This window comes from Callorhinus ursinus, unplaced genomic scaffold, assembly GCF_003265705.2.
Source record: "Callorhinus ursinus isolate GAN/ISIS: 27379988/994484 unplaced genomic scaffold, GSC_fseal_2.0 scaffold2, whole genome shotgun sequence".
Classification (NCBI taxonomy): domain Eukaryota; kingdom Metazoa; phylum Chordata; class Mammalia; order Carnivora; family Otariidae; genus Callorhinus; species Callorhinus ursinus.
In genome coordinates, this window is record NW_027397064.1 from 10,360,067 (window position 1) to 10,377,819 (window position 17,753).

Sequence of the window (17,753 nt, forward strand, 5' to 3'; positions counted from 1 at the left end):
CAGATCGCCCAGCTGTTCTGTTTATTAGCTATGTTAGTTACCCTAAGCAAATTAGCTCATCAATCCAAGCCTTGGTTTCCCCATCTGTAAAAGGGGTTGCTATGAGGATTTAATTAGCACACTCTTGATGATTACAGCAGTTTGTTTTGGTATTATTATACATTGTTTGGGCTTCACCAAGAAGCAGACGCTAAGACAAGGGTCTCTGTGCAAGTAATTTACTTTGGAGGTGACACACTTGGGATTTATGGTAATTTATTTAGGAGGCAACTAACTAGTAGAGGAATGGGAAAGCAAAACAGGGAAGGCAAAACAGCCAAAACTGTGTGCATTATCAAGCAAGCCTTCATGATGGGTGCCTGGGGCTTAATTTCACTGGGAAATCTGGGAGCTAGTATAGATATGCCCCAGTGCTATCACCCAAAGGGCTGAGGGTCTGCCTTAACTCCCTGTCACTTGTGGCTTGCCACAGCAGGCAAAGCAAGTGACAGGGGCCAGAGAAAACACCCAGGCAAAGAACTGCAGGTCTTGGAGGCTAGAAGTCTGTCAGAATGCATGAAGGGCATATGGGCAGGGCCCTGCTAGCATCACTCCCTGACCCAGGACACATTCCCCCCCGACCCATTCCTCCCAACCCATTCAATTCCTCCTCAGTTGCAGAGCCCAGCTCTCATCCAAGCTCCTCACTGACAGGTTTCCTGACCACAGCACTAATGTCCCACACTGCTCTCAGAATGGATGGCCTGCCACTATCAATAGGATGTCACCAGAACCTATTATCATTTCTTCCAAACTGCATGTTTTCAGTGTGTCTTGGGGATTGAGAGCACACGCTCCAGAGTCCAAACTGGTCCCACAGACTGGCGTTAGCATTAAGTGCTGTGAGAACTTATGCAAGTCACCTAAACTAAGCCTCAGCTTCCCGCTACGTAAAACGGGGTTGTAAGTACAATAGCTAAACATGATCCTAGGATTCTTGTAAAGATTAAATGACTGAAAACATCAAAGTGCTTAAAATAATGTCAAGCATACAGTAAACACTCATTAAATCTTAGCTATTGTTTTAATAACTTAAAACAGAAATACTCATTTTCTACTGATTGATAGGTTTTCTAAAATACAGGTCTAAAAGAAAAGTCAAATCACTGGCTACAATTACACACACATATTACTAGTTCATCTTTGGTAGTACTGCTCTCAAACCTTATGTGTGCTATTATCTGATAAAGTTAATTCGTAGATCCCGACCCACAGATGGAGGCCATGCCAATGGCCCAGCCCATATCACAAACCTAAACCGTAGTCAGTCTATACTTACAAGAAAGGCCTCACTGTCAAGGAAATCTAAACACTAATACCAATCCTCCATTTTTGGTTTTAGGTAGCTCATCTTACTCTAGAAAACAGGACCTGCCAGCCTCATAAGGAAATCCCTCACCCCATAGCCAACCATACCCTGTTTACACATTGCCTCTTCTAATATCCTATACCATTCTCCCTTGCCCAAAATCCCCAGGGAAGAGTGATCCACTGCTTGTTGGGTACTGTATCCCCTGCCCCCAAATCCATGGATTGTTTTCCTTTGGATAAAGATACCAAACTAATTACTAAATTGTCTTAGTTTTGTTATTTCACATGTCCTATTCAGTCCTCTAAACTTTATTAAACAGGTATTATTATTATTTCCCCATTTTATAGACGAGCAGAAATTTTAACTACAATAAAATCTGGCTCCAGAGTCTCTGTTCTTCAAATGAAGTTATGAGTCAGGTTTGTCTCTGCAGAAAAGTTGAGTGTTTTTAACTCTCAAAGTAGCCTACACTTAGGCTCCAGAAAGTCACTGAAATTACCATTTAAATGGTCCTACTAGTTACCACCTTCAGTGGACTCATACCCAGGTAAGCTAATCGCAGGGTAGCAGAATATGCCACCAATATATGTCATTTGGCATAAACATTTTTTCTGACCTGAAGGCAACTGAGAAGAAGCAGATATAAGCAAAGGTCTTTGCCCTCCCCTTTACCTAACAGCAGGACATGAATTTATAGATGTTCCCCTCCCTATCTACTAGGAAGGACAAAAGTTAATCACTAGGGACAAACTTTGATCTGCCACCTGTGGAATCTACATAACAAACTTTACTAACTAGTCTGTATCTTCCATTAGTTCCCCCATATATATGCCTCCTATAGAAACTCAAAGTCCTTTTAGTCTTGTCACTTCTCCAAAAAAGTACTATTCTTTTGTTAAAATGCTATATAAGCCCAAGTTCTAACCATCTCTTTGAGTTATTCATCTCTGTGTACTCCCAAATGCTAATAAAGTTGTTTTTCTTTTGTTGCTCTGTGTTTTGTCAGGTTTACAGGGCTCCAACTGGAGAACCCAGGAGCATAGAAGGGAACAGAAATTTTTTCTCCCCTACACAAATTTGGCTATGATTCTCGATATAAGCCTCTTCAGATTTGGGAGTGAGTTTGCCTATGTCCTCAGTTCTCAGATGGATCTAAGAAGTCTTGATTTTCAGGTTGTTCAGACTTTGTCCTGTTGTGAGGACCAGGGTGACAACTTCTAAACTCGACAAAGTCAGAGCTGAAACAGGAAGTCACCCCACTGTCTTTTAATAAGAGATATGATACTGTAACCACCAAAAAAATTAGGAAGGGCATAACCTCAGCCTGAAGAATAGTCTTTCCCAAGAAAGGGCAGTTGGTGACTTCCACTAAACATGTCAAAATGTATATGTATTTTGAAAATATTTCAAACACAGAAAATCTTACTACAGAAAACTTTTACTCTATCAAATCTAATTGTTTTCTTGATACAGGTCAATTTGTAGATCTATATTTAAGAGAGTAGTACAAAGTAACATTCAAATACCCCATCTCTTTTGGTTAATTATCACAGTCAGAGCCAATGGAAACAACAAAAAAATCAATTTAAGAATCAAGTTAAAAACAAAAAAGTAACAATAACCCAAATGTCATTTTTTTCTCATTTTGGAATATACACGCTATACAAACAGAGAAGCTGAGGAACAAAAACCTCCATGCCTTCTCTGACTTTCTCCCACCAGGGCCAGGCACCTTGCTGGGAAGGCCTCTGGAAAGGTGGGTCAGTGGGGAGGGGCAGTGAAATGCACCCTGCTTGGCATTCTTTCACACACACACACACACACACTCACACACACCCACAATCCTATCCTACAAAGTAAGGTTTAATCTGAGAATGAAGTCATATAGAAGCAAAAATATCTTTTCTACCTTTTAAGAATTGCTGGAATAAAGGATCACTACCCCAACTTACAGCCCTGTGTTTTACCAGATCTCCAAAAGCTGCATGGTCACATCATGTCACTTTGCCTTTGAAGAATGACTCTCGTAGAAATGCACCTTCATATTATTTGAAGCCTTGACATCGATCTCCCCCAAGAGACTGCCACATAGGAATCAACTTCACATTATACAATCAAACTTACTATTCCTTGTGCAAAATCCCATCAGAGCTAGACAAAACTTAATTTCTCCTAATAAATGGATATGCTTTCTTCTGCTAAGAACCACTTAGCCATTTGGTTGTTTATCCCCCCTTTACTTGTGTCTTGTGTCATTTCTTTTTTTTAAAAAGATTTTATTTATTTATTTGACACAGAAAGAGAGAAAGAGTGAGCACAAACAGGGGGAGTGGCAGGCAGAGGCAGAGGGAGAAGCAGGCTCCCCACAGAGAAGGGGGAGCCCAATGTGGGACTCGATCCCAGGACTCTGGGATCATGACCTGAGCCGAAGGCAGTCGCTTAACCGACTGAACCACCCAGGCACTCCTTGTGTCATTTCTAAACCCAACACTTTTTGGACATAGGCAAATAATGTACAAATATGTGCCAATTATAGAAATGTTCAGTCAATCCAATTCAGAGAATACCTTAATGAAGCTTCCTCACCTGCATCAGGCTTTGAAAGATAAAAGGAGGGAAGATATTTCTAAGAAAAGAAACAGCATGCATGTGCTGTTAGCATAAATGCTTGAATTGTAGGGCGCCTGGGTGGCTCAGTTGGTTAAACGACTGCCTTCGGCTCAGGTCATGATCCCGGAGTCCCAGGATCGAGTCCCGCATCGGGCTCCTTGCTCAGCAGGGAGTCTGCTTCTTCCTCTGACCCTACCCCCTCTTGTGCTCTCTCTCAATCTCTCTCTCTCTCTCGAATAAATAAAAAATAAAAAATCTTTAAAAAATGCTTGAATTGTATTAGAGAAATGTAAGTTAGTCTGGTCAGTTCTGCTATAGTGCTTGTTTTGTAACAAGCAAATTTGTTCAAATGCAATTAATATATCAGGGAACAAATGAAGCATAATGCAAATTTCCCATTTGATTATGTGTGATTTCATCTGCAAAAAGCATTAGATGAAAGCAGAACACTGCACCCAGCTGAAGCAAACTACAAAGAAATTCACCAAATGCACACACACACCTCAAACATCTACCAGCTACCTAAATTCGGAGAGTATTTTAGGAGTTACACCCATTCACATCTGCAACTACAACTTGCCTCCCAATTCCAGATAATCCTTATTCTACCACTTGACAATAATTCACAAGTTGCAATCCTCTGACAACCACTTTCACGAGCACAGTTCAGGATTTTTGGAAAGCAAATGTGCCGTATTTATTGTAGTATTTTTGTATGTCTTAACCACTTAACATGTGTAACTGTGCTACCATTTTGTTAGGTTATTTTTTTTTTAATGTACCACTGACAAAGTTTCGTGAGTGTTTTGTTCCTGCCACCATCTGCACCATAAACTCTGTGGTTTTACTGCATGATTTTGCACAGCATGGTGATTTCAGGAATGCCTATGTCTCATCCTAGCAGAGCTGCTATAACACCAGTGTAAAGCGTATGGGAGGAAGGATGGCTAACTTAAGAACTGCTGCTTGTCAGTCATTATTACCACACTTCACTCCATGTTTCACTCCTACAGTCCTATCTTCTGACCAAACTCACCGATGCTAGAGGCTCCCATCACTCAAAGATTTAGAATACCATGTGCCCTGACCTTTCTCAGGCAAATTAGAGTAAGAGAGGACAAACTCTGTCCCAACCTATCAAATATGCCCTTACCTTTCCCCTTTATGTCTTCTCTACCAAAAGTTGTTTTACCTTCCTTCACATGGAATTTAAAATCAAGATTCCTTTAATTTTGGCAGTTGTTTACTTGACCACATTTCCTTAATGTGCCAATGTTTATCTCTGATTATAATTACTCAAGGACATAGACCACATTTGTTTTTGGCCAGATGCTTTTCGTCAGAGAAATCAGTATAATATATAGTTTGAATGTACCAATTTCAGCAAAGAGGGAAGAGTAAAACTAAGAACCCAGGATCAGATGCTCTGACAATACACGCAGCTCAGTGAAAAAAACTGCATTTACATGCATTGTGCATGTTTCACTTCTAGACAGCATACAAGGTCAAACCACTAACTGTCAGTTACAATAAGCTTCCAAACTTCTGGTCAATTACCTGGTTAATAACCAAAGACAAGGCTGTGACATCATTACAGGTGTAATTAATTTACACACATCAGCTTCCAGTTAATCAAATACATCTTTTAAAGCCATTTAATTATTTTTCACCTAGAAAGCAACACTCAGCTTTGTTAAATGAAAAGCAATCTTGCTGAGCTCAACATGAAAGGCTGTCAGGCTACTCTAAGAAGACACAAAAGACAAAAGGCTTCACAGGGCATGTTGCTGCAATGAAGGAACATTCACAGCAAACACAAGCTCAAGGTGATGGCTAATACAACACATCTGAACAGTTTCCGAACAAAAAGAAGTTGTCAGGGAACAGGATAAACACGTAGGCTTTGGGAAGAGAAATGTCCCAATGCTTTTTGTAAAGAAGATAATATGGGGGCAGCAATATTAACGTATGCAGTATAGGACAGTAGTTAAGGGCATGGTCTTTGCTAAAAATTCTACAATATGCCTTAGAAATTTGTTTCACTGCCAGTTTCTCACCTGCAAAAGGACAGGAGGCAGGCTCGTTTGGTTTTGCAAGGATTAAATGAGATTACATATATAAAATTGTAAGTTGGGAAATAATAGTGCTTTTATCCATGTAAACAAATAAACTAAAATAAGACTGAAGATTAAAGATTTTAAATAGCTTTAAAGTATTTTTACAACTCAGTAACCAATTATCATTTTTCTGGGCTTTCTGTGATCCATTATTTTTAAACTGCATATGATTCAAGTATACACACATTTTAAAAACAATATGATGGGGTATGTGGAAGGTATATGAAAGCAGAAATCATTTTTTAATTAAAATAAATTTTATAATAAAGTCTAAAACCAGAGTTTCTGTCAAGACTATCTGATAATTTGAAAATTTAATGAGCCTCCATTTTAGGATTAAAAAAATCTCAATATGTCAAATGACAAAGTTTTTATTTTTTTCCACCTTTTTAAAGTGTTACAGTCTTAACAGAAATGATTAGATTATCTTTATACATGAAAAATGAAACTACTGGATTTTGTATATAATCTTGACTTTTGCTCCATGGTGAGGTGAATTAGTGTCAACTCCAATTCTGATCCATCAGCACTTATGATTTCCAATATCAATCATAAGCCAGTTCCTTCTCTCACAGACTACACGTTTTAGTGTAATGAGGGCTCATTAAAGTTCTCCGACTGACAGCCATTCAGACGTAGGCCCTTAACCAAGAGACACACGTGGAGCAGCAATGCCAGCACCCACCATCACTCCCTCAGGAGGATTTGAGTAATTCCATGCTCACCTTTGCTCCACACCAGATTTCTTCGTTTATCTGCCTACAGTCAATGAAAAAAATGATAGCCATCCCCCCACTTAATCTCTGTGTAAGAATTGTTAGTGAATTATGTGTGTGACTGAAATCCTCCCACACAAGGACTAGTCAAGAGGGAGATGAGCATGGCTGACCTCAGAGATGCTGTTCATGTTCCCACAAAGCACAAAGGACGTCCACTAATCACCGGGTGGTGGGGGCAGCTTGGAGTTTCGGCCTGCCCAGCAGCAACAATACCTCATTCTTTCAGGAACAGGAAGCTGCCTCCCACCCTCACTGGATATGGTTCTGGGAGGGACCAACAATCAAAGGTGCCCTTTCCCACACTGACTCAAGGGTGACAGTGACCAGAGTTGACATAATAACTCACTCCCTGGAATCTAAAACTTGTGCAGAGACACTAAGACCAACAACATCTGGAGCGGATAGAGCTTTAAACTTAAAGTACTGTCCAAGTCCACCAAGTTTACCCAACCCTTGAGAGCTCACCTAGCTATTACCCTTTACCAAGGCTTGGTTGTTTGGTTTTCTGTCTATTTTCTGAGCTTATCCATAGACTTCCAATAAATCTCTTGTTCTTGAATAAGCTATCCCGATACCACAGTTAACTTACTTTCCTTTTTTTTCAAAACGATACCCAAACCACTACATTTACAAAGGGCTGGCAAGCAGATCCTAGTCCATTTCAAGCATTACTAACTCTCATTGTCTCCTGGTACAGCACTCTAGCCCATGGGAGAACCAAAACATGGTATGTATATAAGTGGTAGCAAAGTCTGCTATGGCCATGCTATCACTAGAAAAAGAAGAGCACACCCAGCTAAGGATGGGAGTGGAAGAGCCAACTTCTGCATAAATAAGGCAAAGTCCTCTTAAAGCCATAAACTAAGTGTCTAAACTTGGACACTGGATGAAAAATGTAATCACAGAAGGAAAAATGAATGGTCTAAAATTTGTCTTTCGTTTATATAAGGTTGTTTTTAAAAGAATACATCTAATTATTGATTTTCAAAACATACTCCTTGCCTTTGTTCTTCATTGAAAATAAGATTACTCTCTACATTTAATAAAATGTTGTCACTTGGTGAACACTGCTGACTAGACTTTGAGACAATGAATCATTTAGATTCACCTACAAAAAAAAAAAAAGGAAAGGAAAGAAATTGAATAAGAGGTTCCTTCAACCTGATAGTCTTTAAGAAAGATCATGGAATTATCCTGCATGCTCTTCTGTGGGTTTACCCCTTTGTTCCACCATCCTGTAATTCATCACATTTCTCTAATTATAGGCCGCAGAGAAGAAAATCAATGAATGTGAAACCATAGCAGTAAAAGCATTCAGCAGATAATTTTATATCTCACTGTCTGTATTCTTTCATTTAATAAATAGGAATGCCTATAAAGGGAGAGGTACTGTCTTTTCAGGCAACCACAGCCTAGAAGCCTAGAGAGCAGAAATACAAACAGAGACATTATGGTGTGATAATGAAAACAGGAATGCATATAAAGGTGCACGGAATGTTTAGACAATAGCAAAAATAAGTTTTAAGGTTTTGTATGGGGTGTGGGGTAAAGAATGAAAATACTGGGCAGGCATTATCCTATGGGCAATGCAGAAGGAGATGAAATGATCCGTGAAACTCATAATCAAAAGCAGGAGAGTAATCTCACAAAAATAAAAGGATTTAAGTCATCACTTCGTGGACATAATAGCTATAAGTTAAAAATCTGGAAAGCCAAAAAGTCCCTTATTAATACAAAATTAACATACCTTCAAAGAAATGAGTAAATCTTGAATACTTTGGTAGGAAGGAAGGGACTGCGTGGGAAGTATGCACAATATTTATTCCTACATTGGTTCCAACTTAGAATCAAACTGATTCATTACAACCACAAGACTGCAAATTGCTAGTATTTGTAACATAAAAAAAACGTAGCAAAGTTTCTTTCAGTGTTGCCCAAGAGAATCCCTCAAGGGAAAAAAAATCCAAAATTAGAAGTAGCTGCCAACACACACAGACCCTACACAGACACATACACACTCCCCTATATATTTATAAGGTTGAAATCACTGTAATATGTATTAAATTTCATTCATAACTATCCTGATATTGTGACTTTGGATTAAAAATGCTTAAAAAAGTTTACACCATGCAGAAACAGCTGTTGGTATAATAAGAACATTCCTGGAGCTGAAGCCAGATTTGGGGTCAAATATGGATGCCATCGTTTACTAGTATGTGGCCTTGGGCAAATCATATAATCAATCTTGCTGAGCTTCTGCTTCTTTATGCATAGATGAGAAAAATTCCACTTACTTACTGGAGTCATTGTGAAGAATAAATGAAATAGCATATTATGTGAAAGCACGTAGCACACTCCCAAAGTTTGTTTTCCAATCTCCCTTCCTCTCCATAAAGTAATGAGCCTTTCCCCCCATGGAACTAGACTTTATTGCTTTATAATTATGATGTGCATGTAACAATGTCCAAGAAACTAGATGGTAAAATAACACCAACATGCAAACCTGAAGGCACACATTGTTAGTTGACTATCATCTAGATCCCAAAGGGCTCTTATATAGCTCTTCTGCACTATCTATTGCTCCCAGAAATTTGACACATTTTCTTCTCTGAATACAGCCAAAATTATCCCACAGGCTTTGAACTATGGCCATCATGATGTTGCACCGAGCAGCAGGCTGAATGAAAGTGACTCCCCCTCCCCCACACTCCAGCTGTCACCAGGAAACCCTGCTCAATGTGTGAAAAAAGACAAATGTGATACTACTACTACCCCTATTAATAACCTTACAAATACTTAGCGTTTGAGATTATTTTTCTTATGAAAGTTCACTATTAACTAAAAATTAACTCTTTAAGAAAAACCCTTTACCATACAAATTGCAAACCAGCTGCTTTCAAAGTACAAAAAACAAAGGGACAGTAAACACAGGTAATATATTTCCATTGACCTGTTGTTTCCTTTTCCTTGAGTCATCTGTAATGCTAAACAATATCCAGTTAAAATATTAAATAGCTTTAACAGTGATACAGCTGTCACGGCTTAGAGGGATCAAAAAAAAAAAACTGAGATGATTTCTCAAAAAGCATTCATAGAACTCCTCTTTTTTATAAAATATGGGTCATGAAGACTGGATCTTTTCCTTTCCTTTTTTTTTTTTTTTTTTTTTTTTTTTAAATAACCACTCACTCCTCTGCCTGAGAAGTTACACATACATTTGACATTGCTGAAAATCCTGGGAATTGTCTTCAGAACAAGTTTGTGAATCCCACTCACAATAATTCTTAATGCCATGACTTTTTAGATATAACTGTCTCTTGATGATTTCTATCCCACAGATGAAGAGTTTCATACCCAGTGCCCTGGACTCCAGGGTTCTGGGGACATGTCTTGGAGTATCACTGCAAAAAGTTCAAGATGAGCACCAGCAAGCAGAACTGTGCCCTTCAACCTCTCTTAAAGCCTCTCAGCTCCTGAGGTTTTTGGGTAAGATTCTGCTAAAAAGGGTTCCCTTCCTAAAAAAAAAAAAACTCTAAGGACCACTGCTTATGTGACTAGAACTAAAGCATAAAAGGAAATCTATCTTCTTAAAGCATCATTTCTATCTTTTAAATGGCTTTTATTTTTTCATCTTTTAAATGGTTTTTTAAAAGAATGTTTAGGGGCACGTGGGTGGCTCCGTCAGTTAAGTGTCTGACTCTTGAGTTCTGTTCAGGTCATGATCTCCTGAGTGTGAAATCCAGCTGTGTTGGGCTCCCTACTCAGCATGGAGCCTCCTGGAGTCTCTCCCCCTCTCCCTCCGCCCCTCCCCCAGTCGCTCGTGCGTTCTCTCTCAAATAAATAAACAAAATCTTAAAAATAAATAAAAAAAATGTTTAGGGGCGCCTGGGTGGCACAGTCATTTGAGCATCCGACTCTTGGTTTCGGCTCAGGTTGTGATCTCAGGGTCATGAGATGGAGCCCAGCCATCAGTCTCCACACCCAGCGTGGAGACTGCTTGAGATTCTCTCCCTCTCCTTACGCTCTCTTTCTAAAATAAATAAATATTTTTTTTAAAGGATGTTTATATATACATGCACCCATGTAACTTTACATAAATGTAGATTATTTACCCCATCTCTGTATTATAATACATTGCCAAGTAAACAAAATTATGATCTGGTATGACTCCTTTCAAGTATTTTCCATGCTCATATATATAATATATATATATACACACAAAAACACAGGAGATAATTTTATTTTTTTTTTAAATGAAAGATAAATGCACAGTGCATATTTTCAGTGAGGTTCTTGGAACATAGTGTCCCCTCTATAGTGGACTGTCCTGGTTAACTAACTGAAGATACTTAAATATTAATCATCCCGACCTTGACCTTCCGATAAACACCCAAAACAATTTTATGGAATTTGTTCTGTTATGGTGATAAAACTGAAGATAGTGTTTTTCTACCAGGTTTTAGAGTTTTAATTTTTTCCATGTGTTTGCTTTCTCTCAATAATGTGAAAGCTTTGACTCTTTGGAATTTTAGCATTTATTTATTTATTTATTTTAAAGATTTTATTTATTTGAGAGAGAGAAGCAGACTCCCTGCTGAGCAGGGAGCCAGACGGGACTCAATCCCAGGACTCCAGGATCATGACCTGAGCCGAAGGCAGTCGCTTAACCAACTGAGCCACCCAGGCGCCCGGGATTTTAGCATTTAAAAAGAAAAGCAGTGCAGTTAGGTAATTAACAAAATTACCTCGTTCATAAAAATAGTATGAGAAAATGAATGAGGTAAAGTTAAGTTTGGGGTGATAACTACCTTTTTCCCCCTGTCCAACTGCAGCATTTATTGGGTCTCTCTGCCTTCACATGGCAGACATGCTTTGCACTTTATTCAGTTAATTCAGTGTCCTGAGGTAGGCACACACCATGACTCCTACTCTACAAAAGAGAGAATTAAGGCAGAGAGGATGTTAATTTGTTTAACGAACTCAGTAAGTAGTAGAGGCAGCGTTCAAAACAAGGTCTGACCAAAACCACTGCTATAGATCGGCCTCTTTAACACAGAGAACAAGAAAATTGTTTAGGGCCTTTGAAAAATGAATGTTTCATGATGGGACAGTGTTAATTTAATGGTAGTATTAACAAACTTATTCACAGAAGCAGATATCCGAAGTGACTCATGTTTATCCGAAAACTCTCACCCACAGTATCTAAGAGCCATGGTGTGGCTCAGGAGCAGTGTGCTCTAATCAGAGTGACATGTTGTTTAGCCATGGTATGGCACTGATCCTCCTCAAAATTGAATGAGTCTAGGTTTTATGGGAACTGCTTCAAATCCAAAATATTTCCCCCCACCCCCCCCCCGGAAAAAGGAAAGGGAAAAAAGTAAAAAAAAACTGCAAAAAACAAAAAGAAAAAAAAAAAAAAAAAAAAAACGGCAGGTGAAGGGCACAGCTAACTTAGCTCCTGTGATGCTTCCAGGAAACAAGGGTATAGGAGTAGTTACCAGGAGGCCTCCTCCACTTCCTGGATCTGCATGACACATGGGAAAGAGAGGTAAGGACAGAAACATCTTCAGCCGAGGCTTCTGCATGCAAGTCATTAACACCCCTCCGCTCTATGACTAAGGCTTATCTCTGGTTATCCACCCAACTTCTTTACCAAGTTCTGGATCAAAAGAAGGTATAATTAAGCTGAAAAGACCAAAAGGCCAAAGAATTAAAAGCTACTCTTTAACACAATTACTTATCTCATTCTTAAAAATACTACAGTTCCAGGGGGCCCGGCTGGCTCAGTCAGTAGAGCCTGCAACTCTTGATCTTCGGTGGTGAGTTCAAGACCCATACTGGGCATGGGGCCTATTTTAAAAACAAACCAACCAACCTGTAAAAAAAAAAAAAAAAATACTACAGCCCCAATAGCACTGGTATTAGCACATACTGCTATAACTTTCAACAGAATATCCTGCATCCAACAATCCTGACTATATAGACTATAATTAGAATCCAGAAATAAACAAGTAAAATGCCCTCTACGCCATGGTCACGATATTCAGGAACTTCAACTCACATTGAACACCATGAAAATCCTTTCAGCACGATCTAAGTAGTTAACTTTATGCAGTTCCAACAAACTATTAAATAACATCTCATCTTTGAGAGTTTTCTTACATGTGTTAGTGTTAAACTTATCTTCCCTGCTTTTTCACACTGAATATTTACAGCCCTATGAAGAAACCTTTAAGTAACTGGTCCCAAGGTCTTACATCTAGGAAAGGCTTCACCTGGTTTCACATTCCATTTTGTGACTTCTCCTCTTTATCACGACAGCAAAATTCACATTAGCACCCACGTGCACTAGATTAACTGCAAATCTTGTTAAAGTAGATTTCTGGGTAAGTCTGGGATAAGACCCCAAAATTTGCATCTCCAACAAGTTCCCAGGTGCTGATGCTAGTAGTCCTGGGACAATTAGGAGTGTATTGCTATTCTTCTTTGTAAAATTACTTGCTTCCCCAAGCTGCCATGTGAGCAGAAAATTATAAGTCTTTAAATTTATAGTTTATTGGAGCTGGCAAAAATAAAGTGACATACATGTGAGATATTAGACTTTTAAGACTAAAAGCAAAATCGAGCTGTCACTGAGTGTCCTGCATAAAGACCTACACAACTCGATGACTGAATCATGGCAATGCACAAACTCCTTCTAATAGCAATCCTGAGTCTTCAAAAGTTTATGCACAGTTTGGAAAAATGAGGCATGTGATCCATTTTTGGACAGGCTTTTTAAAGTGTGACTACAAAAAGGGTTAAATCCACATGCGGACTTCCTATCCCTTATTAAGAAAAATACCACTGTTTAGTTAGGGTTGTGTTTGCCACACACTTCTTCGTAGAAACAAAGTTACCCCTCCAGCGCCTGAAACTGCAAGTTGTTGGTGATGCAACGTCACTTCAACTTCCTGTTTTCCGAAGGAATCTTTTTAAAACTCCCACAGAGCCAACCCCATCCTCCCAGCACGTAGTTCCCGGGGCGCTCAGCCTCAAGAAGAGGCCGCTGTGCAGACGATGGGACCCCAAGGCGACTCGCTGCGGGAAGCACCCACCCGGCTCCCGGACTTGACCAGGGTGCCCAGAACGCGGAAACGCGCCACCAGCCCGGCCCGCAGCCCGGCCCCCGGGAAGTGCCGACTGGCGCCCCGCATCCCCTCACCGCCCGGCCCTGGGAAAGGGGCGAGAGGCACCCGGCAGAACCGACGACGCATGGGGAGCCAAACAGACGCGGAAACTCACGCTCTCTACGGCCCGCCTGCGTCCCCACGTCTTCGCGCGCATGTGCGTCATCACGCACGAGCGCCAGATACCGAACCCTCCTGGTCCCCGGGGCCTGCGGGGCGGGGAGAAGAGGGCGTGGGCGACGCGGCTCGGGCGGCCGGGCTGGCAGGGCGGGTGTTGGAGGGGGACGTAAAGCGAGAGCCAGTCTCCTTCTGCGCATGCTCAGTTGCGCGTCCGCGCTCTTTTCCCCCGCGTGCTGCGGCGGTTCCCTGGGCCAGGTGACGAGGGTCCTGCGGAAGAAGGTCCACCAGAGAGAGCCGTGTGGGGGGCTCGTACCCTCGACTCATCCCCCCGGCTCCGAGTGACACGAGGATAATATTCCTTCCTGCCATAAGTAACTGCTGGTCGCCTACTCACAGATGAAGCAAAGGAACGATCTGCTTTCCAGGGACTGGACGTGGAGACAAGCGACGAGTGGGCCCGGTGGCGGCCGAGGAACTGGCGCATCCCTACCGTGAGGTCCGGTTTCTGCGTGGAGGAGTCGGACCCTGGCTGTGATGTGCTGGGGGGAGAAACAGAAACTCCCACCTTCGTGGGTCAGCCGCAGACAGCAGGAGAGCAGCCGTCTGGTTGGCGGAGCCCACAGTTACAAAGTCGGCCACCCAAACAAGGTCATGGGCGTGCTGCTCACTCCCCAAAGCTTAGGTTGGAGCTTGCATTTATTAGTCTGTTTGCCCATTTAAAGGCTTCGGGTGTGAAGTATTTCGATTATCCTTAAGTTTTATGTTCAGTTGTAGGAGTCAGGTTAAGTTAAATGCAGCAATGCTGTTATTTCCTGCAATATGAAGAAGCTATCATACTGGCTGGTGTGGAATTTTCTCGTAACCAGGAGGAAGACACGCATTTTTCAAGGAGGACTCCAAATGCAGGTGGTGGTATGCTGTTCTGTATTTATTGGAAGTTGTGGCAGCTGTGTTTAGCGAGGCTACCTAAAAACTGCCTAAATCAGAAGAGTTTTGATTGTCTTTTGTTATTTATTGCAAGCACTCTTCATGGAAATGTTCATTTTGGAGTTTGAAATTTAGATGAAAATTTGGCTCATGTACAGGGGACAGGGGAATATAACAGATTTTCATGTGACAGGAAAGATTCTTAGGAAATTGCAAGTTATTCTTTGAGCTTTACAAGTTATCCCTTTCTTCTGAAAACAATATGCTGATCAGAAAGCTTGCCCACAATGAGAAACTGCATTCCTAGAAAGTCAACTGAAGGGGGATGTGGAGTAGATGAATTGCCTATAGAAGTATTTTATAGACTTTGCTAAGGAAAAAAAGGTAATTCTTCAGAAAGAAGAGGTCTCCATTTATCCTTCTGATCCATGATCATATGCATCAATTCAATTAATACTAATCCTGTCTTGCATTCTCTCACACCCCTTGCAACTTTCTATAATTGCATCATTTTTCTTGTTCTTATCTTAATCCATCAAATACAGAAGTAATTTTAAGGGAGCCACAAGTCAAGAAGTCTCAATACAGTAATCTCAAAAATGTCATATATAGAGGTTAAGAATATACTTAGGCAATTAGATTCCATTTCAAATATTATCTGTGAAAAATTTCATAGACATTTAAGAGGACAGAAGAAGTCTACCTTTTAAAAAATGACCTTTTTTGTCCTATATGATTGATTCAATAGACCAGAACTTTTTTTTAATTCCTATTGAAATCAGCATGTTGTATACTCAAGTCCTATTTAAATTGGCAAACATCACTTAGATAATAATTGTACATCTTTAACATGAGGCAGTCCTCCATCCTTTCACTGAGGCAGGGTTTTAATAGCAAATAATAGAACAAATGACAAAGAATCAGTGCCAGAAGAAGACCTTTAACATTAAATTTATGCAATTGTTACATTACTTTGTAGGATGATGATTCCTAAACACTCAAAGTATTCATTATCTTAATCATGAGAAAAAGCAGCATTATGCACATTGTGTATAATATTCAAGACCCATCTAATGATCTGAACAATTTTCTAATTTTATCAAAGGTTTGTAAGAGAGCAACAATACCGGGATTAAGCCATTTGATGTAAATGAATGTTCCCAAAATGTGGTCCTTGCATACAAATAGAGGAGTTGTGGTAACGACATTTATACAGTTCATAAATCTAGGATTGCAGCTGGCTGGAAGGCAGATTAGTCATTTTCAGCTTTCAAAACCTGGCCCGAAGGAGAGAGGACATCAAGCAACAACACCATGAGAAAATAACAACTGGATTATTTTTTTAAAAGAGGAGCTTGTTTTGGTATCCAGTTGCTTTTAATGGATCATTTATTGTTATACCCAACACTGTACCCAAAGATGTGTAAAACTTATTGAAGAATTTATAGCTTTCTTATGAAAAAGTTTGCAAATTAAACAAGAACAATTTAAGAACCATAAAAATAAGTACAAAATTGCATCATGTATTATGAATGCAAGACCAACAACAATATTTAATAGTGATAGACCATGAAAACAGTAATCTTAAGAAATTTGCAGTGGTTTTACTGATACCAAACAAAATAAACTTTAAGACAAATACTTGTAGAAACACATTTCATACAGAGTCAATACATCAAGAAGATATAACAATTAGATATGTACATGTGCCCACCAACAGAACCTTATTTACATGAAGCAAAAACTGATAGAGTTGAATGGAAAAATAGACAATAATAGTTTGATATTTCAATATCCTATTCTTAATGGGTAAAGCACCTAGAAAGAAAACCACTAAGGATATAGAAGCCTTGAACAGCACTATGAACCTGATATGTATAGACCACTGAGCTTAATGATAATAGGATTTACATTCTTTTTAAGTATATTCTGCAGAATAGTCAATATGCTAGGTCATAAAACAAGTCTCAATAAATTTAAGAGGATTGGCATCACATTCTATAATAGAACCATGTTCTATGGTTACAATGGAATTAGGTTAGGAATAGACAATAGAAAAAAATATAGAAAATCTCCAAATATTTGGAAATTAAATTACTCGAGCCAAAGAAGTCACAAAGGAAATTAGGAAATATTTTGAACTGAATGAAAATGAAAACATACTGAAATTTTTGGGATGCAGCCAAAAACGTTATCTGAAGGGTATTTACTACTTTACACACATATTAGAAAAGAAAAAGGATTGTAATAATCTAGGCTTCCACCTTAAGAACTAGAAAAATAAGAGCAACTTAAACCCATAGCAAGCAAATGGGAGGGAATAATGATCATATTAGAAACCAGTGAAACAGAAGGGAAAAATAGAGAAAATCAATGAAAATAAAAGTTGGCGCTTTGAAAAGATTGATACAATTGACAAAACTTTATTTGGCTGCCTGCCCCCCAAAAGAGAGAAGACACAAATTACCAACGTTAGGAATGAAAGCAGTATATCCCTCCCCACCCTACCAAAATTAAAAGAGGCTATGCCAACAAATTGGACAATGTAGTTGAGTTGGGCAAATGCCTGCAAATATACAAACTATGGAAACTGAATCAAGAAGACAGAAAACCTGGAGTCTGCACTCATGTCCTAGGGCTGCCATAACAAAGTACCACAAACTGGGTGGCTTAAACAACA

At 39.6% G+C, this 17,753-nt stretch overlaps 1 protein-coding gene across 4 annotated transcripts in view; it reads right to left on the reverse strand.

Annotated features, from left to right (window-relative positions):
- Window positions 1-14,275, reverse strand: part of RHBDD1 (rhomboid domain containing 1) — a 116,915-nt gene extending 102,640 nt beyond the window's left edge. For 3 of the 4 annotated variants that reach the window (XR_012373970.1, XM_025890629.2, XM_073877847.1), the window contains exon 1: window positions 14,142-14,275. The gene's annotated coding sequence lies outside the window, so the exon portion shown is untranslated. The remainder of the gene's footprint in view (window positions 1-14,141) is intronic. The other variant, XM_073877837.1, reaches the window with a different exon arrangement.
- Between the last annotated feature and the right edge of the window lie 3,478 nt (window positions 14,276-17,753).